The following is a 17,132-nucleotide window of genomic DNA, read 5'->3' on the forward strand; positions in this document are numbered from 1 at the left end:
CAACTAAAACCATCCCAAAGAAAAAGAAATGCAAGAAATCAAAATGGCTGTCTGAGGAAGCTTTACAAATAGCTAAGGAGAGAAGGGAAGTGAAAGGCAAGGGAGAAAGAGAAAGATACACCCAATTGAATGCAGAATTCCAGAGAAAAGCTAGAAGAGATAAGAATGCCTTCTTAAATGAACAGTGCAAACAAATAGAAGAAAACAATAGAATGGGGAGGACCAGAGATCTTTTCAAGAAAATTGGAGATATGAAGAGAACGTTTCATGCAAAGATGGGTATGATAAGGGACCAAAATGGTAGGGACCTCACAGAAGCAGAAGAGATTAAACAAAGGTGGCAAAATTATACAGAAGAACTATACAAGAGCGAGCTTAACATCCCTGATGACCACAATGGGGTAGTTACTGACCTGGAGCCAGACATCCTGGAATGTGAAGTCAAATGGGCCTTAGAAAGTTTGAGCAACAATAAAGCTAGTGGTAGTGACAGCATTCCAGTTGAACTATTCAAAATCTTAAAGGACGATGCAGTAAAAGTGCTACACTCAATATGCCAGCAAATTTGGAAAACTCAACAATGGCCACAGGATTGGAAAAGGTCAGTTTACATTCCAATCCCAAAGAAGGGCAATGCCAAAGAATGTTCAAACTACCGCACCATTGCACTAATTTCTCATGCTAGCAAAGTTATGCTCAAAATCCTACAAGCTAGGCTCCAGCAATATGTGGACCGAGAACTTCCAGAAGTACAGGCAGGATTTCGAAGAGGCAGAGGAACTAGAGATCAAATTGCCAACATACGCTGGATCATGGAGAAAGCTAGGGAGTACCAGAAGAACGTCTACTTCTGCTTCATTGACTATGCTAAAGCCTTTGATTGTGTGGAGCACAACAAATTGTGGCAAGTTCTTAAAGAGATGGGAATACCAGAGCATCTTATTTGTCTCTTGAGAAATTTATATGCAGGTCAAGAAGCAACAGTGAGAACTGAACATGGAATCACTGACTGGTTCAAAATTGAGAAAGGAGTTCGGCAAGGCTGTATACTGTCGCCTTGCCTATTTAACTTGTATGCAGAGCACATCATGAGAAATGCGGGATTAGAGGAGTCACAAATTGGGATCAAGATTGCAGGGAGAAATATCAATAACCTCAGATATGCAGATGATACCACTCTAATGGCAGAAAGTGAAGAGGAACTAAAGAGCCTGTTGATGCGGGTGAAGGAGGAGAGTGCAAAAGTTGGCTTGAAACTCAACATCAAGAAAACAAAGATCATGGCATCCGGCCCTCTCAATTCCTGGCAAATAGAAGGGGAAGAAATGGAGATAGTGACAGATTTTATTTTCCTGGGCTCCAAGATCACTGCAGATGGGGACTGCAGCAAAGAAATTAAAAGACGCTTGCTCCTGGGGAGGAAAGCTATGGCAAATCTAGACAGCATCCTAAAAAGCAGAGACATCACCCTGCCAACAAAAGTGCGTTTAGTCAAGGCTATGGTCTTCCCAGTTGCAATGTATGGCTGCGAAAGTTGGACCATAAGGAAGGCCGAGCGTCAAAGAATTGAGGCTTTTGAACTCTGGTGCTGGAGAAGACTCTTGCGAGTCCCTTGGACTGCAAGGCGAACAAACCGGTCAGTCCTAGAGGAGATCAGCCCTGACTGCTCTTTAGAAGGCCAGATCCTGAAGATGAAACTCAAATATTTTGGCCACCTCATGAGAAGGAAGGACTCCCTGGAGAAGAGCCTAATGCTGGGAGCGATCGAGGGCAAAAGAAGAAGGGGACGACAGAGAATGAGGTGGCTGGATGGAGTCACTGAAGCAGTAGGTGCAAACTTAAATGGACTCCGGGGAATGGTAGAGGACAGGAAGGCCTGGAGGATCATTGTCCATGGGGTCGCGATGGGTCGGACACGACTTCGCACATAACAACAACAACTACAATGGTCTCAACACCAGAACAAAAATTGCTATAGGCTTGTTCAACCCGACCAACATCACTTGGTATGCGCTCAAGGAGAAGGTACGGCTTGCTGGCGACCTTTTCCGTGAGGCGGCCTATGCTCAAGGTTCTCGAGTCAAGCATCCCAAGAAAGGCTCCCAGGAACCAGTGCAGGCGGTCACTTATGCCAACAGTGGCTCGCATTTGAAACATAGAAGAAACAGGAGACACAGCAGCTTTGGAGCAGGGAAAAAGCTCTCTGGCCAAAGTGCAGAGTCTTCCCTTGGCACCCAAACTGCTGTGCCTCCCCCAACACCTCTTGGGAACCCTCAGCAGGCAGTTCCCTCTGCCCAGAAACAGCCTCAGCACCCGGAAACCTGCCTAAGGAGATACTTCTGGGCCGGGCTCAAGGAGGCCAGATTGGACATGGCCCAGTTCAACAGGCAGCCTCTGGGAAAACTAGCCCTTGCCTATGGGAAGCTTACTGCCAACTCAGCAGAGCGCCCACAGCCACCTTCCCCTGCCCAAAACAGGGATAAGAAACAGAGTGGTTTTTCTTAAAGTAACTTCCCCCAGAATAATCCCAAACCTAATAGAGATTCTGCCCTTCGGCAGCAGAATAAAATTGGTGACCGGATTTTTCTGTGGCGGGAACTTAGAAATACTGGGGCAGACATGACCCAGTATGATAACCAACCCACATCTGTGCTCATGTGTGCTTTTGTAAAGGCCATTAGAGAGAAAAGGAACAGAGACATACTTAGATATGAGCTACAGAAAACTAGCCCCCTAGAAATTTCTTCTGAATCCCCTAAGGATTGGCAGAAGGAAATAGAGAAATTTAAAACTCTTACCCAGAAACAAGATCTAGAAATTAAGGATCTTGATAAGAAAAATAAGGAATTCCAGGGTGAACTTTTAAAAGTAAAAACACATTTGCAAAATGTACTGGATTTCCAAAGCCACACAGGTAGTAAATTGAAAAGAAAATACAGCAGATCCAGCAACCCAGCTTCACATCTTGTCTTTAAAGAAGAGGAAATATTCTCAGTTCCCACATCTCAGAGTCAGGAAGGAAACCCTGCCTCTGAACCTGTACAGAGTTCCAAAATCCAAGTTCACAATAATTGTTCAACATGTGTGCTTCCATTTTTACTTTTAAACCTCCAAATTTTAAATTTGGCTGCAATTGGTAGAGCCTCCACTGATAGTTGCATTCACACTGAAACAGCTACTATTTTGCAATCTTAAAACAGACTCTCTTTGTCTAACTGCCTTCCTAGGCACTCAGGCCTATGACTCATGCCTTGCTCTCCCCCAGGGAAGCAACTAATCTACATAACTAAGAAACTTTAACAGCACAGAAAGTATTCTTTCTTCTCAAATCCGGAAGGGAAGAAGTTTTGTTTCTTTAAAGACTGACCCCCACCTCAGGGAAGCAAGGGGGGGAAGTCACAGATCCTCTTTGGGAAATGCGTCCTTTACAGATTTTTCTTCCCTTTTACATTTTGTCTTTTTATTTTTAATTGGCAATTAGAACATCTTTTTGTCATTTTTTTTTTGTTTTGAATGAAAATCTAGCTAATCAGGCAGCCAATAAAGACCCTCTGCCCATGCACAGGAACAGTCTATCCCTTTAAGGATACCAGGTTGCTCTGCCTAAGAATGGGAGCATCTGGTTGAAGTATTTCCACTGTGTCCAGTTCAAGGAATGGAAAGGACAATCGGACAATCCCCAGGAGGATTGTGCCACTGAAGAGCCCCTGGAGGTCAAACCTCCAGCCCCCACCACAACCGTTGTGGTCAAACAACTCTCACTGAGCAATTCAGGAGAGCCTGCTTTGGAAGGTGTAGCAGAAACCTTCCTCCAGTTTGATCCAGGGTAAAGGGAAATAGGGACAAAGACCTTGCCTGCTCTCGGACGCAAGGGGGGGGGGAGGCCCTTTCCTGAGGCATTTTGCACCTGTGTATGTAGCCCCTGCTACAACCCCCGTTCCTTTCTCCTTCTAGTCTTTGCTGTGCTCTCTCTTGGAAATGCTTCCCCTACTCTTCCTCCTCAACAGGAGATTATTGTTCCCTCTTCCCCACAGCCCCCACCTTTGACCTCCTCTCCCCAAGCCTAAAACACCAGATTCTCGTTTTCCCTATCCAGCTCCCTGGGTTCCCGCTGCTCGGGAATCCATAACCAAACCTGTCAGCTTGTTTCCCTGCTACAGATTTCCCGCAGATGCCAATTGTTCCCGGTTTGCCCCAAAGATCTCGCGGCTCCCCTATTGTAAGCCTTGACATGAATAATGCTTGATGCCACCCTCCCTGGGAGACTTTGCTGCAGCCGCTCTGCCGCCACTCTTTTCCTGGAAGCAAGGGGGGGAGGGCATCAGAAGACCTTGCCAACCTGCCAAGAAGATTCTTGGGAGGGAGGGAGGGGTGGGAACGGGAATAATTTGCCTCTGTATTTATTGGGAAGGTGACTGCCACCTCTGCCACCCTACATTTTTGCTGTAAATATACATTTTTCATTGTGTACAATGTATCCATTTTTTTAGATTGAGAATGTAGCAAATAGTTTGCTAGTTTATGTATGTAAGTTTTGCTAAATTGCTTAGCTTTACCTTGTTCTTATTGCATTGCTTATTAGAGGCCATTGCTTAGTTCATTGTCTAACTTTTTAGTTTCTGCCACTTTCTGCCTGCTTCATAGTAATTGCTTGATATTCATTGCCAGCATTTTTAGGAATGCCTAGTGCTTGCATTCTAAAATATTGCTCAGGTACTGCCCACAGTTTCCTGCCTGCATAGAATTTGGTTTTCCCTGCATTTTCTTTTTGTCTATTGTTTGCTAGATTGCCTTGCTCAACGTATTAGTTTGCATTGGTTCATTGCTTTATTCATATGGTGGAGACCTCACGCTTAGCTAGTTCATAGTTCATGTATGTTACATTTAATTTTGAGTGGTAGTGGTAAAGAGGAACTGCAACTTCACAGCTTTCCTTAAGTCACCCATACCCCTCCTAAATGTGTTTTGTTTTTAATTTGGCTTAAGTTTTTGTAGTTTTTGTAGTGGCAGAAGATGGCCCCACTTTTCTCTCTGAATTTCTAGGCTGAATTTCAATCTTTGCCACCACTAATGCAGTATATATTGGTCTGGAGCGAATAAATGGAAATAAAATTCGCTCCAGAGGGGGGGATTGTTAAGTGTGGCAGGGCCCCCTGCCTCATTGACAAGCACACAGTCTTCTAAAACCAATGGCACCACGCACTAGTCTAGGCTTAAGCTAAAGCCAAGACAACACTGCTAGGGTCGGCCAAGCCAGGCCAGACTCCATCTCTGCCTTAGGTTTGGAATGACAGCCTTTGCCTGACCCAGAGGTGCCTCTGGACTCAAGCTCGCATCAGCTCCCCCCCCCCATTGTATTTCTAAGCGAGTGGACTGGCTTCCTCCTGTTTGCCTAAGGGCTCATAGGAAAATCCTTTGTCTTGCAACATTTTTCACACTTGGCCCCTCTGCCAGGGGAAATCTCCTCCCCACATCCTGCCAGCTAGACCTGATGGCTCTCTTCCTCAGAGCCATTAATACCTTTATCCAAATCCATTTACGGCCATCACCCCCCCACTTGGCCAGGTATTGTCCTAATCTCTGGGGACCCTGGAAACTTCCAGCACATGCTTACCTGAGCCTTGTAACGTAGCCCCCTTCCCAAAATCCAATGAAAACTGTGGCTTCACACAGCCACTCTGAGTGTCTTCCAACCCGGGACCTCCCACGCTGGTTCGTGCTTCTTCCTCTGACCCACCACTCCCCGGACAGGTAACTATCAAGCCTTCCACTCTTCCTCCCCCTTCTCTATATGACTGCTTGTATGTGTGTTAGCTATTTGTGTGTACTTTTGTTATTTTCCTTTCAATAAAAGCTTATATTAATATTTTAACATTTAAATCTGTGTTTGCCTTGAGTTCCTACAGGTGTAATAAACCCTCGTATACAAAGGTAACGATCCGATAACGCTAAGTTACCCCCCTCTCGCAGCATTTGAGCTAATATTCCCCACAAGCTCAAAGATACGTGTTTTGGGACACGTGTTCAGCAATTTGGGTAACAGGCACTGAGTGCCTTTAAAGCCCTGCTCTCTGCTCAAAACACGAACCGCCACCAATTCTTGAAAACTTCATGGAAGTTTGTGACGGCAGGCTAAAAATCGTCATGAACTTCAGTTGGTGAACCGCTTGGTGCCCATGCCTACCCCTCGCATTCACTCTCCGTCCACACGCACACACACACTCACACACACACACACGTTCTGTCCACCAGAAGGAACGGGCACCCCACCTCAGTCCACACGAAAGGACGAGGCCCCCGGCTCCGTCCATGCGAAGGGACGGGCACCCCAGCTGCGTCCACTTCAGGGGACGTGCACCCGTGCTCCGGCCATCTGAAGGGTCGGGCACTGTGCTCCGTTCATCTGTGTGGAGTGGCACTCAACCTCTGTCCCTGCGAACGGATGGGCTCGCAAGCCCTGTCCGTCCAGACAGAGGAGCGCTCAAGCCCTGTCCGCCGCAGCAGATGGGCACTCAAGCAATGTCCGTCGAAACGAATGGGCATTCGGTCCCTGTCCGTCGGAACGGATGGGCACGCAGGGTTGCACTCACTCACTCGCTCACTCACACTATCACTCTGCATCCCTACGCAACCCCCTCCCCCCAGCTACCTGCCACTGATGCCCACCCCCACCCCCCGGCCGACTGCCGCCAGCTTCAGCCAGCCAACGTCATCAGGAGCTTCAGGCGTGGCATCACGCCAGGCTTCGGGTCGCCTGGTGCCCCCTGCTTAGCAAGCCCTTCCGCCTCCGCGGAAGAACTTGCCTTCTGGATGCTCCCCCGTCTCTACGCATGTGGCCCTCCTCTCCCGATCAGCTCTCTTCCTCTCTGGATGGCCTCGATCTGCAAGCTTCCTCAGTCTGCTGAAGAAACAGACAACAAGTCTACAAGGCCAGTCTGAGAACTCAGGGCCCCTTCCACCTCAGCCCGCTCCCCTTCCCACTTCCCGAAAGAGCACACAGTGAGCCCAAGTTTTAGCTCTCCCAGACACTGCCTTCCCCGTTGCTGGCATACAGGTCACAAGCCCTCCTTGCCCAACCCACCCACTGGGGACCAGGAGGGGCAGAGAGGCAAGCGAAGGAGTTGGGGAACATCGCTCACCTCTTTCAGTGGCCACGACTGCCTTGAGGGCTTGCAGGAGAACCTCATCAAAACTCCCCCGGGGTATCCCTACAAGGAAAACCCGTGGTAAGCAGGGACGGCTCCTGCCCTTCCCTCCACCGGCATCCTCCAGGCTCCTCCACTGCTTTCGGTTGGCCAGCATCAACAGGCGGCTGCAAGCCCGAGTACATCTATTTCAACCTGTGCACTACCTCCCCTTCATACCTTAACTAAGGGAGCCCCTCCTCACACACACACACACACACACACACACACCACTCCATTCACACCACTCCCTGCCCCACTCAAACCATCCCCTAGGCATGGGCACCAACCAGCGATATGCGGTTAGGTTCCTGGCTGAACTAGGGACGGAACCGCAATCCGAACAGTGCGTCGGGAGGAGAAATAAGGGGCCGAAGAGGACTAGGAGTTGCCTTGCAGCTTCGCATATGAAGTCCTACAAACCAGCGGCAGCACCGGTTGAGAGTACGGACTGGATTCCGGACCCTAAAGGAAGGAAGCAGTGTGAAAACAGAGAGAATGGACCCTAAGGAAGCCATTCATAAGGACTGAGGATTTTAAAAAAAAAACTGCTGAGAATGATCCAGAGGAAAGATCAAGAGTAACGCTTGAGACTGCTTGCTAAACATATCGTTTCAGTGTCAAAAGAGACCAAGCCCATCGCTTTGGCCAATGGCTTCGATACGCAAACTTCAAAAGAAAAAAAACAGAATGAGACAGTGTAATTTTGGAGAGGGGAAGGAACGGCAAATTATTAAGGCTGAAGGGAAGACTGTAGCTTGGCTAATTTAACCTCCAGCAGGCTCTACAAGGGAATAACCAGTGACTGTAGGAGTCCTGCTTATGCTCATTTGCTAGCGGGCCATTCAAAACATATCATTATTGCAGGGTGACTCCAGAAGTTGACAAGTTAAAGACTGCGCGCCACAATGGGCTTGAAGCCTTGGAAAGAAGAGAAGCCTGGCCCAGTGGGAGTCATTGTGGGGACACTGAATGTCAGATGTTAACAGAAAACGGGGATAAGATGCTTTTTAGGTAGCTTGCTGCTTCCCATGGTAGAGCAGGAATGGCAAAAACTCCTATCGGCCAATGCTGGGAACGGCAGGAGACAGATGCATGGTTTTTTCGCATGTGGAGGACTTGCCAGAAAGCCTGGGAATGCTGGAATATGATTCATGAGGAGAGGCAAAAGAGATTGAAAGGGCAATTAGCGCAGTATACAATATGGACATAAGGAAACAGAACATGAAAACTCCCCCACACGTCCAGCTACTTTGTTCACTGCATGGCAAAAGCAGCTGCTAGGATCCTTCATGCAACAAGATGGAAAACAGAATCCTGACCAGCTACTACTGACTGATTAGACAAAGCGTTAGAATACGGGACACCAGCAACCCTTGCGTTCTTGAAGCAAAAGGCAAGAACTTTGCAATCCAGAAGAAAGCGGAGTCCCATAGGAGATCAGATTGGGGCGGGGGGGAAGGAGGTGGAGAGAAATCCTCGACTTTCAGACTGGCTATGTAAGCCTGGGGGGAAGAAGCATCAGTATGTCATCTACGGCGTTAGGGAGATGTACAAGAAGAAGAGAAGCATAGGGAAATGGCAGCCTCATGTGTGTGTGTTTTGTTGTTTTTTCCCTATCTTGGAATAGTAGTCCTGTAATATGCAAGCTTTATCGTTTCTCTCTTTACTGAACCAAAACGGTCTAGTAAAAAAAGAAAGGGCTCGGAGTCCCTTTCGGCCCCTGCGTTCCCGTCCCCGGGGAGGCCGCGAAAAACAGCGGCACGGGACAAAATAAGAAAGCAGAGGTTTAAGGGGACGGCCCTGAGTGCCTTTAAAGCCCTGCTCTCTGCTCAAAACACGAACCGCCACCAATTCTTGAAAAGTTCATGGAAGTTTGTGACGGCAGGCTAAAAATCGTCATGAACTTCAGTTGGTGAACCGCTTGGTGCCCATGCCTACCCCTCGCATTCACTCTCCGTCCACACACACACACACACACTCACACACACACACAAACGTTCTGTCCACCAGAAGGAACGGGCACCCCACCTCAGTCCACACGAAGGGACGAGGCCCCTGGCTCCGTCCATGCGAAGGGACGGGCACCCCAGCTGCGTCCTCTTCATGGGACGTGCACCCGTGCTCTGGCCATCTGAAGGGTCGGGCACTGTGCTCCGTTCATCTGTGTGGACTGGCACTCAAACTCTGTCCCTGCGAACGGATGGGCTCGCAAACCCTGTCCGTCCAGACAGAGGAGCGCTCAAGCCCTGTCTGCCGCAGCAGATGGGCACTCAAGCCCTATCCGTCGAAACGAATGGGCGTTCAGTCCCTGTCCGTCGGAACGGATGGGCACGCAGGGTTGCACTCACTCACTCGCTCACTCACACTCTCACTCTGCATCCCTACGCAACCCCCTCCCCCCAGCTACCTACAACTGATGCCCACCCCCACCCCCCGGCCGACTGCCGCCAGCTTCTGCCAGCCAACTTCATCAGGAGCTTCAGGCGTGGCATCACGCCAGGCTTCGGGTCGCCTGGTGCCCCCTGCTTAGCAAGCCCTTCCGCCTCCGCGGAAGAACTTGCCTTCTGGATGCTCCCCCGTCTCTTCGCACGTGGCCCTCCTCTCCCGATCAGCTCTCCTCCTCTCTGGATGGCCTCGTTCTGCAAGCTTCCTAAGTCTGCTGAAGAAACAGACAACAAGTCTACAAGGCCAGTCTGAGAACTCAGGGCCCCTTCCACCTCAGCCCGCTCCCCTTTCCACTTCCCGAAAGAGCACACAGTGAGCCCAAGGTTTAGCTCTCCCAGACACTGCCTTCCCCGTTGCTGGCATACAGGTCACAAGCCCTCCTTGCCCAACCCACCCACTGGGGACCAGGAGGGGCAGAGAGGCAAGCGAAGGAGTTGGGGAACATCGCTCACCTCTTTCAGTGGCCACGACTGCCTTGAGGGCTTGCAGGAGAACCTCATCAAAACTCCCCCGGGGTATCCCTACAAGGAAAACCTGTGGTAAGCAGGGACGGCTCCTGCCCTTCCCTACACCGGCATCCTCCAGGCTCCTCCACTGCCTTCGGTTGGCCAGCATCAACTGGCGGCTGCAAGCCCGAGTACATCTATTTCAACCTGTGCACTACTTCCTCTTCATACCTTAACTAAGGGAGCCCCTCCTCACACACACACACACACACACACACACCACTCCATTCACACCACTCCCTGCCCCACTCAAACCATCCCCTAGGCATGGGCACCAAACAGGGATATGCGGTTAGGTTCCTGGCTGAACTAGGAACGGAACCGCAATCCGAACGGCGCGTCGGGAGGAGAAATAAGGGGCCGAAGAGGACTAGGAGTTGCCTCGCAGCTTCGCATATGAAGTCCTACAAACCAGCGGCAGCACCGGTTGAGAGTACGGACTGGATTCCGGACCCTCAAGGAAGGGAGCAGTGTGAAAACAGAGAGAATGGACCCTAAGGAAGCCATTCATAAGGACTGAGGATTTTAAAAAAAACTGCTGAGAATGATCCAGAGGAAAGATCAAGAGTAAAGCTTGAGACTGCTTGCTAAACATATCGTTTCAGTGTCAAAAGAGACCAAGCCCATCGCTTTGGCCAATGGCTTCGATACGCAAACTTCAAAAGAAAAAAAACAGAATGAGACAGTGTAATTTTGGAGAGGGGAAGGAACGGCAAATTATTAAGGCTGAAGGGAAGACTGTAGCTTGGCTAATTTAACCTCCAGCAGGCTCTACAAGGCAATAACCAGTGACTGAAGGAGGCCTGCTTATGCTCATTTGCTAGCGGGCCATTCAAAACATATCGTTATTGCAGTGTGACTCCAGAAGTTGACAAGTTAAAGTCTGCGTGCCACAATGGGCTTGAAGCCTTGGAAAGAAGAGAAGCCTGGCCCAGTGGGAGTCATTGTGGGGACACTGAATGTCAGATGTTAACAGAAAACATAAGACGCTTTTTAGGTAGCTTGCTGCTTCCCAAGGTAGAGCAGGAATGGCAAAAACTCCTATCGGCCAATGCTGGGAATGGCAGGAGACAGATGCATGGTTTTTTCGCATCTGGAGGACTTGCCAGAAAGCCGGGGAATGCTGGAATATGATTCATGAGGAGAGGCAAAAGAGATTGAAAGGGCAATTAGCACAGTATACAATATGGACGTAAGGAAACAGAACATGAAAACTCCCCCACACGTCCAGCTACTTTGTTCACTGCATGGCAAAAGCAGCTGCTAGGATCCTTCATGCAACAAGATGGAAAACAGAATCCTGACCAGCTACTACTGTCTGATTAGACAAAGCGTTAGAATACGGGACACCAGCAACCCTTGCGTTCTTGAAGCAAAAGGCAAGAACTTTGCAATCCAGAAGAAAGCGGAGTCCCATAGGAGATCAGATTGGGGCGGGGGGGAAGGAGGTGGAGAGAAATCCTCGACTTTCAGACTGGCTATGTAAGCCTGGGGGGAAGAAGCATCAGTATGTCATCTACGGCGTTAGGGAGATGTACAAGAAGAAGAGAAGCATAGGGAAATGGCAGCCTGATGTGTGTGTGTTTTGTTGTTTTTTCCCTATCTTGGAATAGTCGTCCTGTAATATGCAAGCTGTATCGTTTCTCTCTTTACTGAACCAAAACGGTCTAGTAAAAAAAGAAAAGGGCTCGGAGTCCCTTTCGGCCCCTGCGTTCCCGTCCCCCGGGAGGCCGCGAAAAGCAGCGGCACGGGACAAAAAAAGAAAGCAGAGGTTTAAGGGGACGGCCCTGAGTGCCTTTAAAGCCCTGCTCTCTGCTCAAAACACGAACCGCCACCAATTCTTGAAAAGTTCATGGAAGTTTGTGACGGCAGGCTAAAAATCGTCATGAACTTCAGTTGGTGAACCGCTTGGTGCCCATGCCTACCCCTCGCATTCACTCTCCGTCCACACACACACACACACACACACACACACACACGTTCTGTCCACCAGAAGGAACGGGCACCCCACCTCAGTCCACACGAAGGGACGAGGCCCCCGGCTCCGTCCATACGAAGGGACGGGCAACCCAGCTGCGTCCACTTCATGGGACGTGCACCCGTGCTCCGGCCATCTGAAGGGTCGGGCACTGTGCTCCGTTCATCTGTGTGGACTGGCACTCAACCTCTGTCCCTGCGAACGGATGGGCTCGCAAGCCCTGTCCGTCCAGACAGAGGAGCGCTCACGCCCTGTCCGCCGCAGCAGATGGGCACTCAAGCCCTGTCCGTCGAAACGAATGGGCATTCGGTCCCTGTCCGTCGGAACGGATGGGCACGCAGGGTTGCTAGCGGGCCATTCAAAACATATCGTTATTGCAGGGTGACTCCAGAAGTTGACAAGTTAAAGACTGCGCGCCACAATGGGCTTGAAGCCTTGGAAAGAAGAGAAGCGTGGCTCAGTGGGAGTCATTGTGGGGACACTGAATCGTTTCTCTCTTTACTAAACCAAAACGGTCTAGTAAAAAAAGAAAAGGGCTCGGAGTCCCTTTCGGCCCCTGCGTTCCCGTCCTCGGGGAGGCCGCGAAAAACCGCGGCACGGGACAAAAAAAGAAAGCAGAGGTTTAAGGGGACGGCCTGTTAAGTGTGGCAGGGCCCCCTGCCTCATTGACAAGCACACTGTCTTCTATAACCAATGGCACCACGCACTAGTCTAGGCTTAAGCTACACATTGCGTCTTTCAGACCCACTGGGTGTCTCCCACCACGGTAGCGTGCGATAGGGAACCCCGCCATCATGCATCTGACCTTCGCTAAGGCAGAGCTGAGGTGTGCCCTTTCATGTGCTGTATATACCGTGAATTAGGGCTCCTCTTCCTCCTCCTCTGATCACGAGCTGTAGATACCGTGAATCAGTCGAGGTTTGCAGGTGCTCCTCCTGACTTCGGGCACTCCCGTTAAGTGCAGGGCAAGAAAGGACACCGTGCCAACCCCCCCCCCTTTTTTGTTTCCTCCTGTTCATGTGCTGTATATACCGTGAATCAGGGTTGGTGCAGGCTGTAATCACTCTGCAGAGACAGAGGACACAGGCCTGGTCTTTCTATTGCTGCATACCGGAGCTCGGTGCCAGCAATCTTTGGGTTAATTCTTGGGTGCGTTGCCTGTAGGATTTCCCCTATCTCTTTGAGTGTTTGGGTAACTGCTGCCATAAGGGATGGCTGCAAAGATTGTTCTTGCTGAAGCCTTTCAGAGCAAGGACAGGGTAGACCAGCTGACCAAGTGGGTCATGTCAAAGGGGTGCAACCCCTGGAAACCTGGGTTCTTTAAAGACCCAAATCCCCTGGAGAAACTTACAGAGACTTTTCAGTCATACTGTGACTCCAGGAGGCTGAAACTGGGAAGTGTGAGTACCCATGCTGCCTGGGGTCTCTACATTGCACTGCAGGACAGTGTGGCACAGATTAGAGAACTCCAAACAGCATCGGAAAGTTTGGAACGGGACCTCCGACTAGCATTGGAAAATCAGGAGCGTGAGTATGCACTCAAGCTCTCTGATACAGAAACTCGCCTTGAGTCCCTGGGAAAAGATCTTGAGAGAGAAATTGGGGAGCGAGACGCTGTAATTAGCAAGCTCCACCGAAAAATAGAACAGTTGCAAGGAGAGAAGTTTGACTTGCTGGTGGACAAAAACCACTATGCAAATCTGGTACAGGAGAAAGATCTCCAGTGCCAACAGGCTCTTCTGAGAGCAGAAGAGGCCTCTGCTAAGATGGAAGAATTGGGCAAGCTGCATGATCAGGCACAGAGTGCAACACAATTTCTGGCTAGGGAAAAAGCAGCACAAGTCTCTGCCATAAGCCATGATGTGTGCCGCCGTGAAATTGAAAGTCTGAAGCAGAAATTGGGGCTTCAGACTGCTCTCATTGCAACTGTGCACCCCGAGACACTCCCTTCCCTGCCAGACCTGTCTCACACCGAGCAGGTACTGCCAGCAGAGGCTGTCTCACATCCGCCAATCCACCTTGATTGGACGGAAACCCCCACTCCGGTCCATCCTGTCCAGCATGAGACAGTCCGGAGGCACATGGCAAACGGCCATGTCGAGGTTACCAACCAGGAGAGAGTCATGATTTGGAAGCCTCATGAAGCGAAGGCTATTGGTGACCAGTTGGGCCCTCTCAACAGGGACACTGGCGTGCAATGGCTGTATTCAACTCTAGAGCAGTACCCCACTGCCAGCGGGGAGGATCTGTGCCAATTGGTAAGGGTGTGTGCTACTGGACCAGACACACAAGCCTTACGGAATGGCCTACTCCAACGTAATATGGCACAGTTAGGTCCAATGAATTGGGCCCGTGAAATAGCCAAGTTGCTATGGCCAGGCCAATCAGCAGAGCTACTGTTCCTCATGGACAAGCAAGGCCCGGATGAGAACCCTGAAAGCTATTCAAGCCGCAAGTGCTTTCTTGCGCAGTTAGCTGAGAAGGTTCAGGCAAATGCCCAGGGTATATGGAACTTTAATGTAGACAATTTTAAGACCCCGTTCTACAATGGTCTCAACACCAGAACAAAAATTGCTATAGGCTTGTTCAACCCGACCAACATCACTTGGTATGCGCTCAAGGAGAAGGTACGGCTTGCTGGCGACCTTTTCCGTGAGGCGGCCTATGCTCAAGGTTCTCGAGTCAAGCATCCCAAGAAAGGCTCCCAGGAACCAGTGCAGGCGGTCACTTATGCCAACAGTGGCTCGCATTTGAAACGTAGAAGAAACAGGAGACACAGCAGCTTTGGAGCAGGGAAAACGCTCTCTGGCCAAAGTGCAGAGTCTTCCCTTGGCACCCAAACTGCTGTGCCTCCCCCAACACCTCTTGGGAACCCTCAGCAGGCAGTTCCCTCTGCCCAGAAACAGCCTCAGCACCCGGAAACCTGCCTAAGGAGATACTTCTGGGCCGGGCCGGGCTCAAGGAGGCAAGATTGGACATGGCCCAGTTCAACAGGCAGCCTCTGGGAAAACTAGCCCTTGCTACTGCCAACTCAGCAGAGCGCCCACAGCCACCTTCCCCTGCCCAAAACAGGGATAAGAAACAGAGTGGTTTTTCTTATAGTAACTTCCCCCAGAATAATCCCAAACCTAATAGAGATTCTGCCCTTCGGCAGCAGAATAAAATTGGTGACCGGATTTTTCTGTGGCGGGAACTTAGAAATACTGGGGCAGACATGACCCAGTATGATAACCAACCCACATCTGTGCTCATGTGTGCTTTTGTAAAGGCCATTAGAGAGAAAAGGAACAGAGACATACTTAGATATGAGCTACAGAAAACTAGCCCCCTAGAAATTTCTTCTGAATCCCCTAAGGATTGGCAGAAGGAAATAGAGAAATTTAAAACTCTTACCCAGAAACAAGATCTAGAAATTAAGGATCTTAATGAGAAAAACAAGGAATTCCAGAGTGAACTTTTAAAAGTAAAAACACATTTGCAAAATGTACTGGATTTCCAAAGCCACACAGATAGTAAATTGAAAAGAAAATACAGCAGATCCAGCAACCCAGCTTCACATCTTGTCTTTAAAGAAGAGGAAATATTCTCAGTTCCCACATCTCAGAGTCAGGAAGGAAACCCTGCCTCTGAACCTGTACAGAGTTCCAAAATCCAAGTTCACAATAATTGTTCAACATGTGTGCTTCCATTTTTACTTTTAAACCTCCAAATTTTAAATTTGGCTGCAATTGGTAGAGCCTCCACTGATAGTTGCATTCACACTGAAACAGCTACTATTTTGCAATCTTAAAAAAGACTCTCTTTGTCTAACTGCCTTCCTAGGCACTCAGGCCTATGACTCATGCCTTGCTCTCCCCCAGGGAAGCAACTAATCTACATAACTAAGAAACTTTAACAGCACAGAAAGTATTCTTTCTTCTCAAATCCGGAAGGGAAGAAGTTTTGTTTCTTTAAAGACTGACCCCCACCTCAGGGAAGCAAGGGGGGGAAGTCACAGATCCTCTTTGGGAAATGCGTCCTTTACAGATTTTTCTTCCCTTTTACATTTTGTCTTTTTATTTTTAATTGGCAATTAGAACATCTTTTTGTCATTTTTTTTTTGTTTTGAATGAAAATCTAGCTAATCAGGCAGCCAATAAAGACCCTCTGCCCATGCACAGGAACAGTCTATCCCTTTAAGGATACCAGGTTGCTCTGCCTAAGAATGGGAGCATCTGGTTGAAGTATTTCCACTGTGTCCAGTTCAAGGAATGGAAAGGACAATCGGACAATCCCCAGGAGGATTGTGCCACTGAAGAGCCCCTGGAGGTCAAACCTCCAGCCCCCACCACAACCGTTGTGGTCAAACAACTCTCACTGAGCAATTCAGGAGAGCCTGCTTTGGAAGGTGTAGCAGAAACCTTCCTCCAGTTTGATCCAGGGTAAAGGGAAATAGGGACAAAGACCTTGCCTGCTCTCGGACGCAAGGGGGGGGGGAGGCCCTTTCCTGAGGCATTTTGCACCTGTGTATGTAGCCCCTGCTACAACCCCCGTTCCTTTCTCCTTCTAGTCTTTGCTGTGCTCTCTCTTGGAAATGCTTCCCCTACTCTTCCTCCTCAACAGGAGATTATTGTTCCCTCTTCCCCACAGCCCCCACCTTTGACCTCCTCTCCCCAAGCCTAAAACACCAGATTCTCGTTTTCCCTATCCAGCTCCCTGGGTTCCCGCTGCTCGGGAATCCATAACCAAACCTGTCAGCTTGTTTCCCTGCTACAGATTTCCCGCAGATGCCAATTGTTCCCGGTTTGCCCCAAAGATCTCGCGGCTCCCCTATTGTAAGCCTTGACACGAATAATGCTTGATGCCACCCTCCCTGGGAGACTTTGCTGCAGCCGCTCTGCCGCCACTCTTTTCCTGGAAGCAAGGGGGGGAGGGCATCAGAAGACCTTGCCAACCTGCCAAGAAGATTCTTGGGAGGGAGGGAGGGAGGGGTGGGAACGGGAATAATTTGCCTCTGCATTTATTGGGAAGGTGACT

General features: G+C 49.6%; 1 long non-coding RNA gene across 2 annotated transcripts in view; it reads right to left on the reverse strand.

Annotated features, from left to right (window-relative positions):
• Positions 1-10,084: 10,084 nt before the first annotated feature.
• LOC143842753 (uncharacterized) overlaps positions 10,085-17,132 on the reverse strand; it is a 36,805-nt gene continuing 29,757 nt past the window's right edge. For both annotated transcript variants that reach the window (XR_013233339.1, XR_013233340.1), the window contains exon 5: positions 10,085-10,153. This is a non-coding gene — a long non-coding RNA (uncharacterized LOC143842753). The remainder of the gene's footprint in view (positions 10,154-17,132) is intronic.

The sequence above is a fragment of the Paroedura picta genome, chromosome 8 (genome assembly GCF_049243985.1).
Source record: "Paroedura picta isolate Pp20150507F chromosome 8, Ppicta_v3.0, whole genome shotgun sequence".
In the NCBI taxonomy this organism is placed as follows: domain Eukaryota; kingdom Metazoa; phylum Chordata; class Lepidosauria; order Squamata; family Gekkonidae; genus Paroedura; species Paroedura picta.